The sequence below is a fragment of the Halichoerus grypus genome, chromosome 4 (genome assembly GCF_964656455.1).
Source record: "Halichoerus grypus chromosome 4, mHalGry1.hap1.1, whole genome shotgun sequence".
Classification (NCBI taxonomy): Eukaryota; Metazoa; Chordata; class Mammalia; order Carnivora; family Phocidae; genus Halichoerus; species Halichoerus grypus.
The window spans coordinates 24,818,466-24,835,864 of NC_135715.1; the positions used below are offsets into that span (position 1 = coordinate 24,818,466).

The 17,399-nt window shown below is 37.2% G+C and overlaps 1 pseudogene; it reads left to right on the forward strand.

Annotated features, from left to right (window-relative positions):
* Positions 1 to 2,063: 2,063 nt before the first annotated feature.
* LOC118537227 (U2 spliceosomal RNA) lies at positions 2,064 to 2,207 on the forward strand (annotated as a pseudogene).
* Positions 2,208 to 17,399: the final 15,192 nt, after the last annotated feature.

The following is a 17,399-nucleotide window of genomic DNA, read 5'->3' on the forward strand; positions in this document are numbered from 1 at the left end:
TTTGCTGGAGTAGCTCACAGAACTCAAAGAAATGTTTTACTTACTGGATTATCGCTTTATTATAAAAGGATATTACCCAGCAGCAGCCCGATAGGAGAGGCAGAGGGCCAGGTATGGTGAAGGGGAACAGAACCTGATGCTCTCTCACTTAATATCCAAGTGTGCACCATCCCGGAAGCTCTCTGAAACCTGACGGGGTTTTTCATGCAGGCGTCATTACATAGGCATGATTGATGTAATCACTGGCCATTGGTTCAACATATGGCCCCTTTCTTTTCCCTAGAAATTAAGGGGTGGGAATGAAAGTTCCAACCGTCTAATCACATAGTTGGCTCCATTAACAAGCAGCTCCCATCCTCAGGTGCTTACAAAAGTCACCTCACTAACATAACTCCAGTTGTGGTGGAAGGGGTTTGCTATGAATAACAAGACACACTTTTTACCTTTATGGTTTTGAAGGGATTTCTGAGATGGAGGACAAGAGACCAAATATTATAAAAAAGTTGATCTCATTGCTCTCATGGCTCAGGGAAGTCCAAAAATTTTGGGGGCTGTGAGCCAAGAACCATGGACAAAGACCAAATATATATGCGGAACATATTTTGGTCATCTGAATGGCCAAATACACATTTCGTATAAATCACAAGATCACACATGACAACAAATATATCCACTTCATCATGAAAATGTCTGCCTGGCATTCCGTTGCATGAATATACCATATTAAGTTAAACAGCAATGATACCATCTCTCCTATTCTTCTTACACAAACAGTTCTAAAATGGGCACTCATTCTTGTACATGTCTTTGCTTCAGCTGTGGGTATAGCTGTAGGATAAATTTATATAAATGGAATTATCAAATCTAATGACATGTGAATTTTAATCTTCACACATGTCAAATGACTATTAAATATCACTACAAATTAATAGTCACAAACTATTTATGAAAGCACTCACGTTAACCGTACATGAGATTTAACATTTTTTTAGCTTTGTCCATCCCATTGGTCTAAAAGCAGTTTTAAATATTTCAATATGTTTACTACTAATTGGCTGTAATTTAAGGAACTATTTATATTAGGTTTATATTGCTGCCAAAACAGATTAATGCAAATTTAGTGGCATAAAACAACACCCACTTATTACCTCACAGTTCTGTAGGTCAAAGTCCCAGTGTTCATCTGAGTCCTCCGCTGAAGTGCTCACAAGGATGAAATCAGAAGATAGGCAGGAAAGCTTACCTTCCTGGAAGCTCTGGAGAAGAATCCATTTCCAAGCTCATCCCAGCTGTTGGCCAAATTCAGTTCCTTATATAGTGGCAGAAATGCAGTCCCCATTCCCCTCTGGCTGTCAGCTGGGGCTTAGGCTTTGTTTCTAGAAGCTGCCCATTTCTTCTCATGGTTTCCTCTGTTGTTACCTGAGGCAACAGCGGGGTTAATCCCTCCTGCTGTTCGAATCTCTCTGGCTTCATCTGGAAATGTTTTGCTGCTTATAAAGGGTCCTGAAATTAGATTGGGCCCAGCTGAATCTTTCAGAACACCTGTCTCTTAAGACTCATGACCTTTTTTTTTTTTTTTTTTTTTTTTTTTTTTTGCCATGTAACATAATATACTCACGCCTTATAGGAATGAGGGCATTGACATCTTTATGTGGGAGACATTCTGCCTGTTTTATATATATACATATTAAGTTCTCTAAACCCACAACAGGGAAACATTTATGTCCACCTATTATTTTAGCCTCATATTTCTCCTTTGAAATGCTGGATGACAGCAAAAAATGGTGTTTTATAGATCTTCAATGGGAAATCATTACAACCATGAATTACACACTAAGAATTAATCTTTCATGTGTAAAATCAACATAAATATGTTCACAGATATGTACCTGAAAAAAATACCCTAAAAGTAAAAATATCAAAACATATCCCAAGAACTAACCCATGAGAAAAAATTATGAATCGAGAAATGGGAAATTTGTAGCAGTTAAAAAATATATGTCTGTGTGATTTCCTATTATTTTTTAGGTATGTATAATCTCAGTGTTAATAAATGCGTTATTATCGCTTCTCGGCCTTTTGGCTAAGATCATGTGTAGTATCTGTTCTTATCAGTTTAATAAATGTGTTATTATTTCCTTAATGCCTTAAGGAAATAATATCAGTGTTAATAACATGTATTCAGAGATGGGATCCTGGCAGCATAAAGTATTAGGATATTGTTCTAAAATATAATATGAGACATTGTGATAGGCAGCATAGTTTCCCCACCCCCCAAAATGTCTATATCCTCATCCCCAGAACCTGTAAATATGCTGGGTTATGTCACAGGGGAATTAAGGTTGCAGATGAAACTAAGGTTGCTAATCAACAGACCCTAAAATAGGAAGATGTGGGATTACACCCAGGTAGCCTCAATGTTTACAAAGTGTTCTTAAAGGGGGAAAAGAGAAGCAGAAACGTAGCTCAGGGTGATGTGGTCTGAGAAGGATTAAATCTGCCGTTGCTGGAATTCAAGATGATATAGCCATGAAGCAAGGAATGTGGGCAGCCTCTAGGAGAAAAGGCAAGGAAAATCATTTCTCTCGGAGCCTCTGCAGAAAAGTGTAGTCCAGCCAACAGCTTCATTTTATCCCAGTAACACTGGTGTTGGACTCTGACTCTCAGAACTATAACACAACAAAGTTGGGTTATTTTAGCCATAAAATTGAGACATTACAGCAGCAATAGAATACTAATATAGGCATCAGTTAAAGTATATTTAAGAAGATTTTTTAATGAGGTGGAAAATAATTATTTTATAAAGTTAAACTAAACTTGCAGAAAGCAAGATTATAGAATTATATAGCTTAAGAAAAAATGACTTCAGTAACATATACTTCCTGCTGGAAAACACTAATATTTCCTAGCACTTAAGAGCATGGTATTTACAATTAAACTTTTGAGTGCTATGTATTATCTTTTAGCTCTGTGTGGCCATTGGAAAAATAAAAAACATGCTAATCCTTTGCTTAACCGTTTATAAAATGGGGACAATGATTTCTACTCCATATGATTTTCACAGGTTTCCAGTACATGACACATTATACACACTTGGCAAATATTAGCTGGCGGCAAAACCTCTATTCTTACCCTTCATATCACCCATTTCTTAAGATCAGACAGTTATATTAAACATCCTCCCCACCACAGTGTTCAACTAATTTTCAGAATACATGTAAGTGAAGTTTGGTAACTCAAATGAATATCTAATTGACATGCTATCAGGTAGATGACCAGAGAAAAGTAAAAAAATTCAGCCAGTGTAGGGTAGGCATTCGGTAGATATCTCCATCATGCAAGGGGGGGCGGGTGGAGTGTTCTGGCTCCTCATGATCGGTTAACTTAAGGTTATTCAGTTCATCACTATTTTTTTCTTTTGTCAATTTCTACCCTCCGCTTCTGTAACAGTATTATTTCACGCTTCTTCCAATGTTTTTAATGGCAAAGCAAAAAGAGCTGTGTAACAAAACCCCTTCCCTATGTTTGTCTTCTTACTGTTGCGCTTTGCATTGAAAGCAAAAACTGCTCAGTATTCTCCTTAGAGTGGAGCTGTTTGCTGTTATTTTGCCTGTGAGGAAGAATTCCGACCCATACAAGAGGCACACTGCTGTTGTCAACAGAAAGGGCACTGGGGCAGCAGGTGAAAAGACTCAGCAATATGTAAAAATCCTTTACAGCAAAGTTCACCCAGGTGTTTCTTTCAAATTCTAACCTACTCTCTCCCGCATCTCCTTAAGAACAGGTGTGACCCGTGGAACATCAGAATCAGCAGGGGTAAGTGAAAGGTTATACAGAGTTGAAAAGCAGCAGAAAATCTGAAAAATAAGCAAGTGTAATAAATAAGCTCTGTTTTCAATATGGGTTTCTCATATTTAAACTTAACATTCTATCTTTAGTTCTGAACGGGAAAAATGACTGACTAATCTTGATCCAGAAATTAGTGACATAAAGCAGCACAGATTATGAAAGATAGTAATTCCAAAGGTCAAAGACATTATTATAAATGAGTTATTTTAGATTTATACATGTTATTTCATAAAATCATAAAGTCATGGGGATGAAATATATCAGTCTGTCACTTAGGCCAGTCTCATTTATTCTAATTATCTCGTTCTCAGTTTGGGGGGTTTTCTCATTAGGAATTACCGTTAAAAGTTCATAAGCTATTCTTGACAGTGAATAATGAGCAAATTGTCAGATTTAGCCCATGCTGACATTTCTGTTCTCTATTTGATGGTTGTTGACCTCATCAGGTGCACTTATAAAACAAGGCTTAAAATCTAAAAAAGGTTAGAGACTTGAAAGTAAACTACTGCATAACCTGCTTTTATCCCAGCCTTAAGAAAGTTGATTTTGATGTACTAACACTCCCTAAGATGTTCAGAGAGAAAATAAAAAAAAATAGTGAACAGAAATGTTTATACAGACTTTAATTTTAATTATCCTTACCAAGCACTGCCAGTTTATTAATTTTAGATAGGTCCTATGCAGTGCAGGTAGAACAAATACAGCATGTATGGTGTTCAAAATATAACCAAGGGTTGAGAGCCTATTTCTTCTAAAGGAGAGTATACTGCACATCTCTGAAATCTTTAACTCATTAGCTGGTTTCTAAATGCACTCAAGTGCTTTCAGTACTATTTTCCCTCCATTTTTAATAAATTAGGAAGACATTTTCTTTGGTATTAAAATCAGATAACTAGAGTTTTGTATTTGGAAAAAGAATCTGTAATTCTAAAGAGAGATTTTCTCTGACATGCCCAAATCAATGACTTTCACATATCAAAGCCAGCCTTCTTTTTGGTTGTTCTGAATACATTTAAAGTAAGTGAATATCAAGGTATTGTTTATGAGTTTATTTTCTAGAAAGGGAGCCTACTGGCTACGTTACCTAAGGGTATTCTATACTGGTTAGGTTTGAAGACTTCCTTACCTCTTGAGTATTTGTTAATTGTGTTTACTTATCAATACATACCATTGGAGAGAATAAACAAGATCAAAGTTAAACACTGAAGGGGCGCCTGGGTGGCTCAGTTGGTTAAGCGACTGCCTTCGGCTCAGGTCATGATCCTGGAGTCCCAGGATCGAGTCCCGCTTCGGTCTCCCTGCTCGGCAGGGAGGCTGCTTCTCCCTCTGACCCTCCCCCCTCTCATGTGCTCTCTCTCTCTCTCTCTTTCAGTCTCAAATAAATAAATAAAATCTTAAAAAAAAAAAGTTAAACACTGAAGAAGTTAAAACTAAAGCAAAATTGGTAGGGCAGAAGGACTGTAAAAAGTATTAATCATGGAAATTTAAAGGATACTCTCGTATAGTGGAAATATAACTCATATGTAAAGCTTCTGACATTTCCCTTCTCTACAGAATAAGAAAAGGGGGTGGGAAGTACACAGGTACATGCAAGCACATATCAGATGTACAACAGAGAAAGACTGTGTCCACAAAGTAAGTGATACTGAATACATTCGGGTTTCCATTATTTGCAGCAAATAAGCCAAATACTAAGATGACTGATGAATGTTCTTTTACTCTTCAGTGAGCATCAGGTTATCAAATAAAGACAGTCTGAGTATCTTCATGTTTAAGTATCATGATAGAAACAGAGTTGTTACGGGTTAAACTGTGCTCCCTAAAAATTCATATGGTAAAGTTCCAATCCCCAGTACCTCAGAATGTGGACATAGTTGAAAATCGGGTTGTGGCACATGTAATAAGTTGAGGTCATACTGGAGCAGGATGAGCCCCTCGTCCAATGTGACTGGTGTCCTTATAAAAATAGGAAATGTGAAGAGACAGACCTATACAGAAGGACACCATGTGAACATTAAGGCTGAGATTGGGGTGAAGCATCTATAAGGCAAGTAATGCCAAATATCCTTACTTCACTCAGAAGGAATCAACTGTGACAGCACCTTGATTTTGGACTTAGAGCTTTTGGAACTGTGAGACAATAAATTTGGTTGTATAAGCTACCTACTTTGTGGTACCTTTTTTTTTTTTTTTTTTAAGATTTTGTTTATTTATTTGACAATGACAGAGAGAGAGTACAAGCAGGGGGAGCAGCAGGGAGAGGGAGAAGCAGGTTGCCCACTGAGCAGAGAGCCCAACGTGGAGCTTGATCCTAGGACCCTGGGATCATGATCTGAGCCAAAGGCAGATGCTTAACCCACTGAGCCACCCAGGCACCCCTTGGTACCTTTTTTTAATGGCAGCCCTGGCAAACTATTACGGGTTGTGTCTGCATCACTGTTCCCTTATGTTAGCACAGAGGTCTGAAAAGGTGGCATATTTGCACATATACATGAAGAGAATAGAGACAACTCTCAGATTACCTCGCACTTAGTGATAATAAGTAGATGTATACATTGTATCTCATTGAGCAAAAATAGGTAAGAGAAAGAAATTCACAGGAGCACATTAAAAGACAATATTCTTCCCTAATTAAACACTTAGAACACTATAACAATAGAACACATTAATTTGTGGGAGGCACAGAACCCATGCCCAGTTATATATTCATTATTTAACTACCATTTCATAAAATGTATATAATTAAACATTGAGTTATGATAGCAGTTCAGTGGAAAGTGGCAGCCATTGGCCGAGTTTCTGTGAAAGCAATGAAATGTGTCAAAATAATTCAGATAGTGTTACAGTCAGTCTATTACCTACATTCTCCATCAAATAAGCGTGATGTTTTTGCATGTAACTTTCCTTCTTCCCGATAAAAATAGATGACCCTGTTCTCTACTACATATAAATCATTTTGAGTTTTAGGTCATTTGGAAGTGGGGAAGTCAATTAACTTAGGTCAGCATGCAAGCAGTGGAAAAAAAAGGGAGGAGAGAAAACAGAGCAGTTCAGACTTACATGAAAATGCTGAATAGATAAAGGTTTTCCTGGATGAAATCTACAAGAAACAAACAGCCAAAACCAAACATTGCAATGTAAGAATAACAATCGTGAATAGCCAACAACATTCATTCTTTCGTTCAACAAATATTTGTTGAGTATTTACTATGTGCCTGGCATTAAACCAGACACTGGGAATATAAGAATACAAAACAGAAATTGTCATTATCTTCGTGTTGGAAAAAACAGCATAACAAATTAGAACTGAAAGCCACATGATGATTTCAGGTTTTTATAAGCATTTTAAAGAAAATCAAGGTGTAACAGCTGCTTTAGATGGGGTCATAAAGAAGGTCCCTTCCAAGAGATTTGTAAGCTGACGTGTAAGAAAAGGTAAGAAAGTGACCCAAAGACTAAGGAGCAGCTTTCTTGATGGAGAAAAGAAAGAACAATAACAAAACACTGTGCTCTACTAGAGAAGTCTGTACTTCGTGTGAACCCCTACACTGAAACTGAATGGCTTTTCCTGAATTAAGAGGATATTCATCTGCGTCAGAAAAAATGTAATATTCTTATATAATATATGAAATATAATTTTAAAATGTTAGACAGTAGACCACATATTTAGTGATTTTCCCTGCTTGCCCTGGAACATAGCGTATATTCTATACCACAGGTTTATATGGACACAGGGTCTTAATTATGATTAATTAGAATATGCCTTAGGTTTGACTTAATACAACTTGTGTAATTTGCCCTTAAAATATCATACAGGCCATTAGTCTTCGAAGATTTACATCTTACAATTAAGCAGCACTCATGATTTTCCATAAACTATTTACACTTCAGATATTTAATTATTTCAGTTGTGCATATGAGGAAATTGAGGCAGAGCAAGTTATGCAAATTATAGAGGGCATAGACCTGGTTAAGTAGCAGAGGCAAGATTTAAACTCAGGAAGTGTGACTTCAGGGCCATGGACGTAATACTCTTCTGTGGTACATTATTTGTACTTTTTGTTTGGTTTATTTCATATTTAACCAAACACACAAAATTCCGTAAAGAATTTGTTTTTGCCTTGTATATCATGTTATGTTTTAACTATATTTGTCATCAACAAGACCATCTTCATAAAACTGTGAAGAGCTATCTGTTTTCTAGCCTGTTCACATTCTCATTTCCCAATCCTAATGCAATAATTCTTATATTGTACAAGTTTAAATAGTGGCAAGTCCTTTCAGACAAGTACACCGTAAATGCATCTCGAAGACAAAGGAGACATGAACTGGCTCTGATCCTTTGAAGAAAATACTGAAGGAAAAGATTCTAAGTATAGAAGTGGAAGATTTAGAAAAGAGGCTTTATTAGACACAGCTTGAGATGAGAAAAATGGCTGCATCATCCTTGGGGCGTTTTCCTCATTTACTTCCTTGTATCATAATTTTCTGATTCATTCTCCAAGTTGAAATCCTGCCTGGACTCCCTGATCTTTTCCTTATGTCATTAATTACCTAGAAAAGAGGAAGAATAACTTCATGAACTCCTTAGGTATTTATAAACTTTTATATTGAGCAAGACATGGAGGCAGGTCCTGAAGTGGAGACCATGCCTTCAAAATCTGAGGTGACTGTTGAAAAGCCAGCTACACGAAGGACTGTTAACCGAAGATAGAAATGGAGTTTGCATTATCCACATGATAACAAATACAGCTTAACATCACTATTGTAAACATATAAAATATCCTTGAAATATTTCTTCATTGAAAATTAAAATATCCTATTTCACAGCAATTGTTGATGGTCCCCTCATTGAAGGTGGATGTTGCTATTTAAATATATCCAAAATAACTTCTGAACAGAAAGTGTAGGAATACTGTAGCTCTACATCTGGCATGTGAGCACGCATGTGCACACACACATGCACACACACCTCAGACACACTTAAATAAACATCTTATCTCCATGGGAACTTTCATGTTTCACTATTTTTCCTTCTGAAACTATGAATATCTGAAGTCTAAATACCCCAAGAACTGTGGCTTAGTCTTATTTTTAGATTTTATTAACTGCTTTGTATATCCTACATTTAATTTATTTTTTTTATTGTTGTTCTCCCAACACCTATAAATAAATTTTGAAGACCTATCTACCTTTACTTTACAGGAAAGAAAATAGAACCTTATTGAATTTTACGGTTGGTGTTAGGAAAAGTTAACAAGTTGAATTGATTGTGCCTATGAGAAGCTAAGAATTTATTGCTGTTCTTATAAGATTCTCTAAATTTAAATGTGTTTCATCATTGGTTGTGAGTTTGTATGTGGGAAGGCAGATGTTAGCAGTTTCTTAGTTCTTTCTATTCAAACTATATCGCTTAAATTTAGTTTGTTCAGTATAAGACAATGAACAGGCAAATTTCCTTAGTATAAACAAGAGTATAAATTCAAAACTTTCAAACAAATTATAAACAATGAATGTCAAGATCCTGATTAAAATTGGGCCACATTTACTAGTAGTAAATAGAAATACTTAAAATATTATAATGAACGTTTATGTCCACACACAATATAGTCAAAAGTATTTCATCCTGTAAAAGCCTAAAGCTCTTTCATTTAAGCAATTTCTTTTTCAATTTATTCTTTGATGTGTCAACCTAAGCTCTAGAGAATTTCTCCCTTGAATGAATAGCTTTGCGTTGGAATATACTCTTTTAATAGAGATTGATGCTAGACTCATTCTATCAGCATTCTACTTCTTGCAGAGAAAAGACAACCATTATTATACTACATTTAATTGCATTAATACTGAGAAGAAAAAAGGTCACTAAAAGAAGTCACATATGAAATTTGCTTTTTATAGCTATTGCTTAAATAGGTTTTTTTTAAACAGGCTTTTTGGATGTATGGACTTGTAAACACAGATCCAGATGCCCTGGGTTCTAATTTTCTTTCTCCCACTAACTCATACAACTATCAACATAAGTAAGTCATACAACTTCTCTAGCCTTAATGTTTTAATCTTTGAAATTAAGAATATATATATAATTTACTACACATGGATCTATGACAAGAGTAATATATTTCATAAACACTTTAACACATATGAGTGGATCACTACTTTGGAATATTACCAAGGTAAAGAAAATAAAGGGATTACTTTTCCTGTAGATATGAGTCAGCTGATTTGGAAAAAATAAAAGCTCACTATAAATAAACACTTCAAGGGGTGACTGGGTGGCTCAGTTGGTTGAGCGTCGAACTCTTGTTTTGGCTCAGTTCATGATCTCATGGGTTGTGAGATCAAGCCCGGCATCACGCTCCGTGCTCAGCTAGGAGTCAGCATGTAGATTCTCTCCCTCTGCCCCTTCCTCCATGCGCAGACGCACTTTCTCTCTCTCTCTAAAGTAAATAAATAATTCTTTAAAAAAACATTTCAAGAAGTGCTTCTCTAAAGTCTCTGTTGGAGACACATATAGATATACTTGGTTCTCCTTTGGAAAATGTAACACTTGTATTATTGTGATAATCTCCTTATTGCCTGTGGATCCCGACATATTCCTCTACACAGAATCTCTCCAGACCACACAGTACTATTGTGTTACTACAAGGATTATAGTTCATCAGTTGCAGCATAATTAGCAATGTCCTAAAGAGGAAAAGCACCTAGGAAAACTTGTATGTTGCTCAGGTAATGATAAAAGAAATAAGAGAAAAGGAAACCCAGATCTTCCATGGTCATAAGACACACAATGAGGCACCCCATAAATGATTAAAGAAAATTAAACAAGGCTGGATTTTGGGTTTACAGGCAGGAGCAAGAATTTCAGACTTCAGAGTCACGCAGTTATTATCATTACCATTATCATCATCAGTATTTATTTGCAGACTCCATGACTTAAATGGTTTTCTTTACAGTGGGGGCTTTCATTGCCAAAGCAATGTAGGTGGTCAAAAACACTGGGGAAGGGGATAGTGAAGATAATCTAACATATCATGATTAATTGAAGAATAAAAATAACTGACAGAAAAAAAAAAAAGATTGCTTTTCTAATATATTGTTACCCCCGAACTTTTTGTTTATAACTATTACTATTTACCTTCCAGAAATGTGCAAAGATAGAGACACTGGAAGAGAAACAACAGTCCTATTCCTCACTCTAATCTGTTTATCTGTTTACACAGGGAACCATGTTTGTACCACTTTGCCTTTTATGGTGCCTGGGCAGATAAAGGGCAGATGGCTATTACTTCCGACCTAGTCATTTTATCAGCTAAGATACAGCATGGTGAAAGTAAAACTGTAACGAGGTGAGGCGTCAATTTTCTCCATTGCGGTGCTAGTGTGTAGCTAGTGACCACACGAGCCCTAAATAAAACGGAATTCATTTCCTGGGCTTCTAATCTCCTTTACTTTTTTTTTCCCCCTAAGTTTTTTTGCCCTCTTCATATTTTCCATCACTAAAGCCATCATTAGTCACAAGATTTCACACTGAAGACTCTGAATTTTAATCAGTAAAATGAAGATTTCTTAAATGAAATTTTTAAAATGATGAATATTTGAGAAATCAGTAAATTTGTTCCTGGAGCACTACTTTTATACTGGTAACAGAGGGTGATGGACAAAAATAGTGACGTGTAATCATGAAGCTCTAGTAACTACTTTAGGGAATCTCTGCATTTTAGTGCCTTAACAAAATAGCAGTTATTTCTCACTCATATCAAAGTCCAACATGGCTATTTCTGGTCAGCAAGTATGGTGATAATTGCTACAAAAAAATTCAGAGACCCAGCTGGAAGAAGCACTAGGAATCAGCATCTAACTTGTGCAAACAGAGACGTGTGAGTTTTTTTTTTTTTTTTAAGATTTTATTTATTTATTTGACAGAGAGAGACACAGCGAGAGAGGGAACACAAGCAGCCGGAGTGGGAGAGGGAGAAGCAGGCTTCCCGCGGAGCAGGGAGCCCGATGCAGGGCTCATTCCCAGGACCCTGGGATCATGACCTGAGCTGAAGTCAGACACTTAACGACTGAGCCACCCAGGTGCCCCGAGAAGTTTTTTGAATAAAACCTGGAGGTTGCACATATCACTTTTGCTAAAATTCCATTGGCTGGAACTCCATAATATGTCCTCTTCCAACTGCAAAGGATTCTGGGAGATATAATCTAGCTATGTGCTCAGGAGAGAGAGGAGATGGATTTTAGGAAGAACAACCAGCCATATCTTCCACAGTCGGTCCTTCTGGTCAATAAGGATTGATTGGCAGCCTTATTCAAACTCCTGTATTATATTTTCCCCTTACCCCAAAGGAGAAAACCCAATGTCCATACCGGGTACTGCTTGCATCACAAAGTGCATTGTCTAGGTTGGAACACATTTTTCTGGTCTAGATTTGATACCTCATGGTCTGGGAATTTATAAATTGAAAGATGAACTATTTGTCCCTTACCAAACTCTCAAAACATGCAATGGTAAACCAGGGACAAGATAACCTCAATAAAAATATCCCTTGGTAAAAACAGAGCACTGGTCTCTAGCAATGATGTCTGAGTCTCCATTCTCGGAAAGGAGGGATTTTCTTGATTAGATTCAGATCTCTGGAATTCTCTGTTGGCACCTGATTCCAATCTTTGGGAGTCTCTGCAGGTCACAAATTCCTCCATGATTACATTTGAAGTGTGGAGTATGTTCTCCTTTGGAGAGGGGTGCTTCCTTTGTTGAAAAGATTTAAAGCCCTACGGTTGTCTTAGAACTGCAAAACACTTAGATGAGGCTTTTTTTTTTTTTTTTTCCACCTCAACAATATTATTCTTAAAGGGCTTAGATTTCTGATCCATTTGTTACTAGTCAGTTACATGCTGCTAAAACACACCAAAGTTCTTTTCTAGTTATACTTTTCATGTCTCCCTTTTTTTCTTCTGGTTCTCAAACCTCTGAAATAATTTGCTTAGATGGAAAGTAAACCCCCTGCTATAATTTTTGCCAGAAGACTGAAACTCCTTTTAGCTAAGAAATTCTAATTTGTCTTTGTCATGCAAATCTTTTTTTTTTTTTTTTTTCCTAGTATTATGTCTTATTATTTAGGATCTAGAATCTTTTGCCTTTCCCAAATATATGTGGCCCCAAATTTTTCACCACTATTTCTTTCCACCTCTACTCTGAAATTGCCTTTTTTTTTAACCCTTTGCTAAAACACCAAATAAAAGCTAACAAACATGAAGCCTCTCACTTTTTCCAAATGCTTCCCTAGAGCCACAGACTTAAATAGGGCATGGTTTGCTTTCTAAATTATTGCAGGTAGTAGTCATTTTCTCAAATATTTTGTCAGTATGTAAATTTTTGATGTTTTAATCTGTAGTAGTTGTTATCCAATCAACTGCAACATGACTGCTCAACCAATGGCAGCGCCTCACTTCTACTTATGAATTAACTCGATTAAAGCTCTCTGAAATGAATGTCAACAGTTTAGACACACAACAGACTGCAAGTCTATTTCTTATATATAACATTTCAATGACAGTATACGTGGTTCTAGATCGACTGATTTTTTTTCCATGCAATGAATAATTTACTCAGCTCTTTCTAATTTATGGCTCCAAATTCTCTAGTTTAGGGCCTTGTCATTCAAACTATCCAGGCAGCAAAAGGAGAAAAGGAGCATGGCAAAGGCATAAATAATTCTTAAAAACTTTGGGCATGAGTAACACTGACCACTTCTAGTCACATTTCTTTGCCAAGGACTAGTAATAAGGCCACATGGAGGCGTAGGGGGCAGATGGGCTAGATGGGCTAGTCCCTGGCTATATCTTTGCTGTAGAAAAGGATATAAATCTGGGGAAAAATACTGTCTCCATCTGCGATGGCCTGAATTTTGTCCCCTCCCCCCCATCTGTATATTGACTCTTATCCCCCAGTACTTCATAATGTGACTATATTTGGAGATAGGGTCTTTAAAGAGATAGTTAAGGTAAAATGAGGTCATTAGGGCACTCCTTAATCCAGTATTACTGGTGTCCTTGTAAGAAGAGGAAATTTGGACACAGAGGGACACAGGCAGACATGAAGACTACATGAAAACACATGAAGACAGCTGTGTACACCAAGCTGAGGAGTGAGGTCTGGAACAGACCCTCATCATCCTCAGAGAAAACCAGCTCTGCTGACACCTTGATCTCAGACTTCTAGCCTGCAGCACTGTGAGGAAATAAATGTCTGTTGTTTGTCACCCAGTCTGTAACACCTTGCTATGGCAACTCTAGGAAACTAATACACAGTTATATAAAATAATATGCACAATTATATAACTATATATACAATTATATATGTATATTTTGAAGTATATATATAATTGCAATATATATAATATATATTGTGTATATTTTACAATCATATATATATATTTTGATCATGTACAATAATCAAAATAAGTATTTGTATCAATTACAATGAGAGCAGGTTGTATTCCTATTCTAAAGGAAAAAAGGAAATGATTTCTACTGAAGTTTTAAAAATATTTTACATATATATTTCAAATATATATAGCAATATATGAAAACATAAATTTTCTTCATATAAACATATACATGTATTATGCATAAAGCCTAACAACAGAATAGTTCTCTTCTTTTATTCTTTGGCATCTATTTTCCTATTCTACTCATATTTGGAAAACATTATGCTTTTACCTGGCATGAGTCAACCATCTGTCATATAAAAGATGACTGTCCACCTGCTATCTCCCCCTCCCCCTTCTTCTTCTTCTCTCTCTCTCTCAGATCCACAAATCTCCACTGAAACAATCTCAAGCTCAAGATCTCCAGGTGCTAAGTAGTCTTCCCCATAAGGTCCATATGTGGTTCCTTTTATATTCATAATGTCTGAATTTATAAACTTGGTTAATTTATCAACTAAAGCTAATCACTTCCAACACTCCTCATCCAAAATAATAAAAGGAGGATAAAAGGCAGTGGCAGTGGGGTTGGGGGGGTGGAATACACAAAATTACGCCTAGAAGCCAGGGTCTTGTTTTTCTAACTGGTCATGAAACCACCTTAGTTATCCTTGGTAATAGAGATTAATCACTCTAGCCAGCAAAGAAACTCCCTTTTCTGTTTTTTTTTTTTTTTTTTTTTTTCAGTGACACAAAAGTTCTCTAAATATACAAGAGGACTTTTCAAGTTCAAGTTGAATAAGACCATTTTGGGGAAGATTCCTTCCTTGGAAACCAATATATCTTGAACAGCGGAGTCCAAAGTTGACTGGGTTATTAGGGGCAATAGTGAGATCCTAAGAGGGGCCACGGCCATTTCTACCCCCTGGTCCCCTGACTTGTGTATTCTGCTTTTACAAAAACAGCATCATATGTTGGCCACTGCTTCATTCATATATTATAACTCACAGTCATAGGGTGTTTTCTCCCTAACAGCACCATAACTATTTTATTAGCGATTTCATTATTCTTTTAAGCCACCTGTTTATCAAAAAAGAGCAGCTATCAGCAAAAATAGGCATGGCTTTCCTTAGGTATCTGTGCTGGGGTTCTCCGTTGGGGCTGTCCGAAGACTCTATACGGCATTCTCACCAGTGACACTTTGAGCAATGCTGGATCTGCAACACCATAAGTACAAACTGGTACATTTTCTTGTACCACAGTCATTGCTGGAGCTGGAACTACTGTAGAGCCTTCTCTTGCACAAGGTCTCCAGAACAGTCTTAGTTTGCCCATCAGTTTAGTAAGATTCCTGACAGAGGTTCCAGAGTAAATGGGTCAATGCAACATACCTAAATATGGTATACATTGCCTAGCAAGTATTGTACTTCTTTCCTAGTGGTAAGAAGCACAAGGTAAAGCATCTTGGCTTCTATTTAGAAAGAACATTCTCTACCATTAAAATTCCAGAAAATCCACTGTACTGAGAGGTTCCTGAATATTTATCATGGTGTCTCTCCTGCATTTTAGCTCTAGCCCATGCATTTGACTTGGGCTTCTAGGGCACCCAATACCTCCAGCTGACCAGATCCAGTGTCAGCATGTCATTTGTAGGTAGGCTGGTGTGATTTAATACGGGATGTCTAAATAATCGAGGTCCTTGAAGCTATGTAAGACACAGCAGCAGAACTGAACTTGTTCTGAGAATGAGAATTAAGTTTGACTTCTGTTCTTGACACTGTTTATGATATCCTTTCTGACTAGCATGGAAAGAATACATTTGCCAGATCCCAACAGCTGCCAGGTGCCAGAGACTTGCTAATTTATCAGCAAAAATGTCACCTCTCTGGCCTCAACTGTGATTGCAGTCACTACCTGACTGTAAGATCCACTCACCAGATATATTATATAAAAAGCTATATGGCAAGAACATCATTTTTGTATCTCTTAAGGTTTTTTTTTTTTTAAGATTTTATTTATTTATTTGAAAGAGAGAGACAGAGATAGTGAGAGAGAGCACGAGCGGGGAGGAGAGGGAGAAGTAGGCTTCCAGCTGAGCAGGGAGCCCGATGCGGGGCTCGATCCCAGGACCCTGAGATCATGACCTGAGCCGAAGGCGGCTTAACCGACTCAGCCACCCAGGTGTTCCATTAAGGTTTTGAAGATACTGAAAATCCCGAAAATTCCCAAGAATGTGGTATTGCTTTGGATTATGACTTTGGTATGGATGGGCAGTCCCTCAAGTTTCCACTTGGTTCCTTCAGCAATAATAGCACTCACTTCATAGATCAGGAAGCCAAGGTATAGATCTTGCCATTTAACAAGTATGTCTAATTTAACTTTTCCTTCAAGAACTGAAGAGGCAACTTCAGGAAAGGTTGTGGACTTACTGGGCCTTCTATGAGATAAACTTGGACCCAAACTTCATATGTTAACTGCCCAAGGAGTAGGGACCATTTAGGACAAAAATCTAACAATCTAAAAACCCCTGTTTGTTTTTTTGGTTTGTTTGTTTGTTTTTTGGTTTATCTGTTTCCTAGTCATAGTCACCCTGTTAAATGGGCACAGTTCTCTTTAGGACAGGCTGCATAAATCATGCAAGACTTGTAAGGTTCTTTTTTAAGAACACTGGTTCTTGGGGCGCCTGGGTGTCTCAGTCGTTAAGCGCCTGCCTTCGGCTCAGGTCATGATCCCAGGGTTCTGGGATCGAGCCCCACGTCGGGCTCCCTGCTCAGCGGGGAGTCTGCTTCTCCCTCTCCCTCTGCCTGCCTCTCTGCCTACTTGTACTATCTCTCTGTCAAATAAATAAATAAAATCTTTAAAAAAAACAAAAAACAAAAAAACACTGGTTCTCAAACTATGGTGTGAATCAGTATCACCTGAAGGGCTTTTTAAAAGACCTATTTCTGAGCCCTAAATCCGAATTTCTAATCTGGTAGCTCTGTGATATGCCCAAATGCATTTGCTTTTATAATGAGTTTCCAGGTGATACTGGGGTTTCTGAACAAGGGACCACACTTTGATAACTACTTCTTAAGAAATTCAAACCTGCCTTTGGTTAGTGGGATTCTGAGTATATGAATT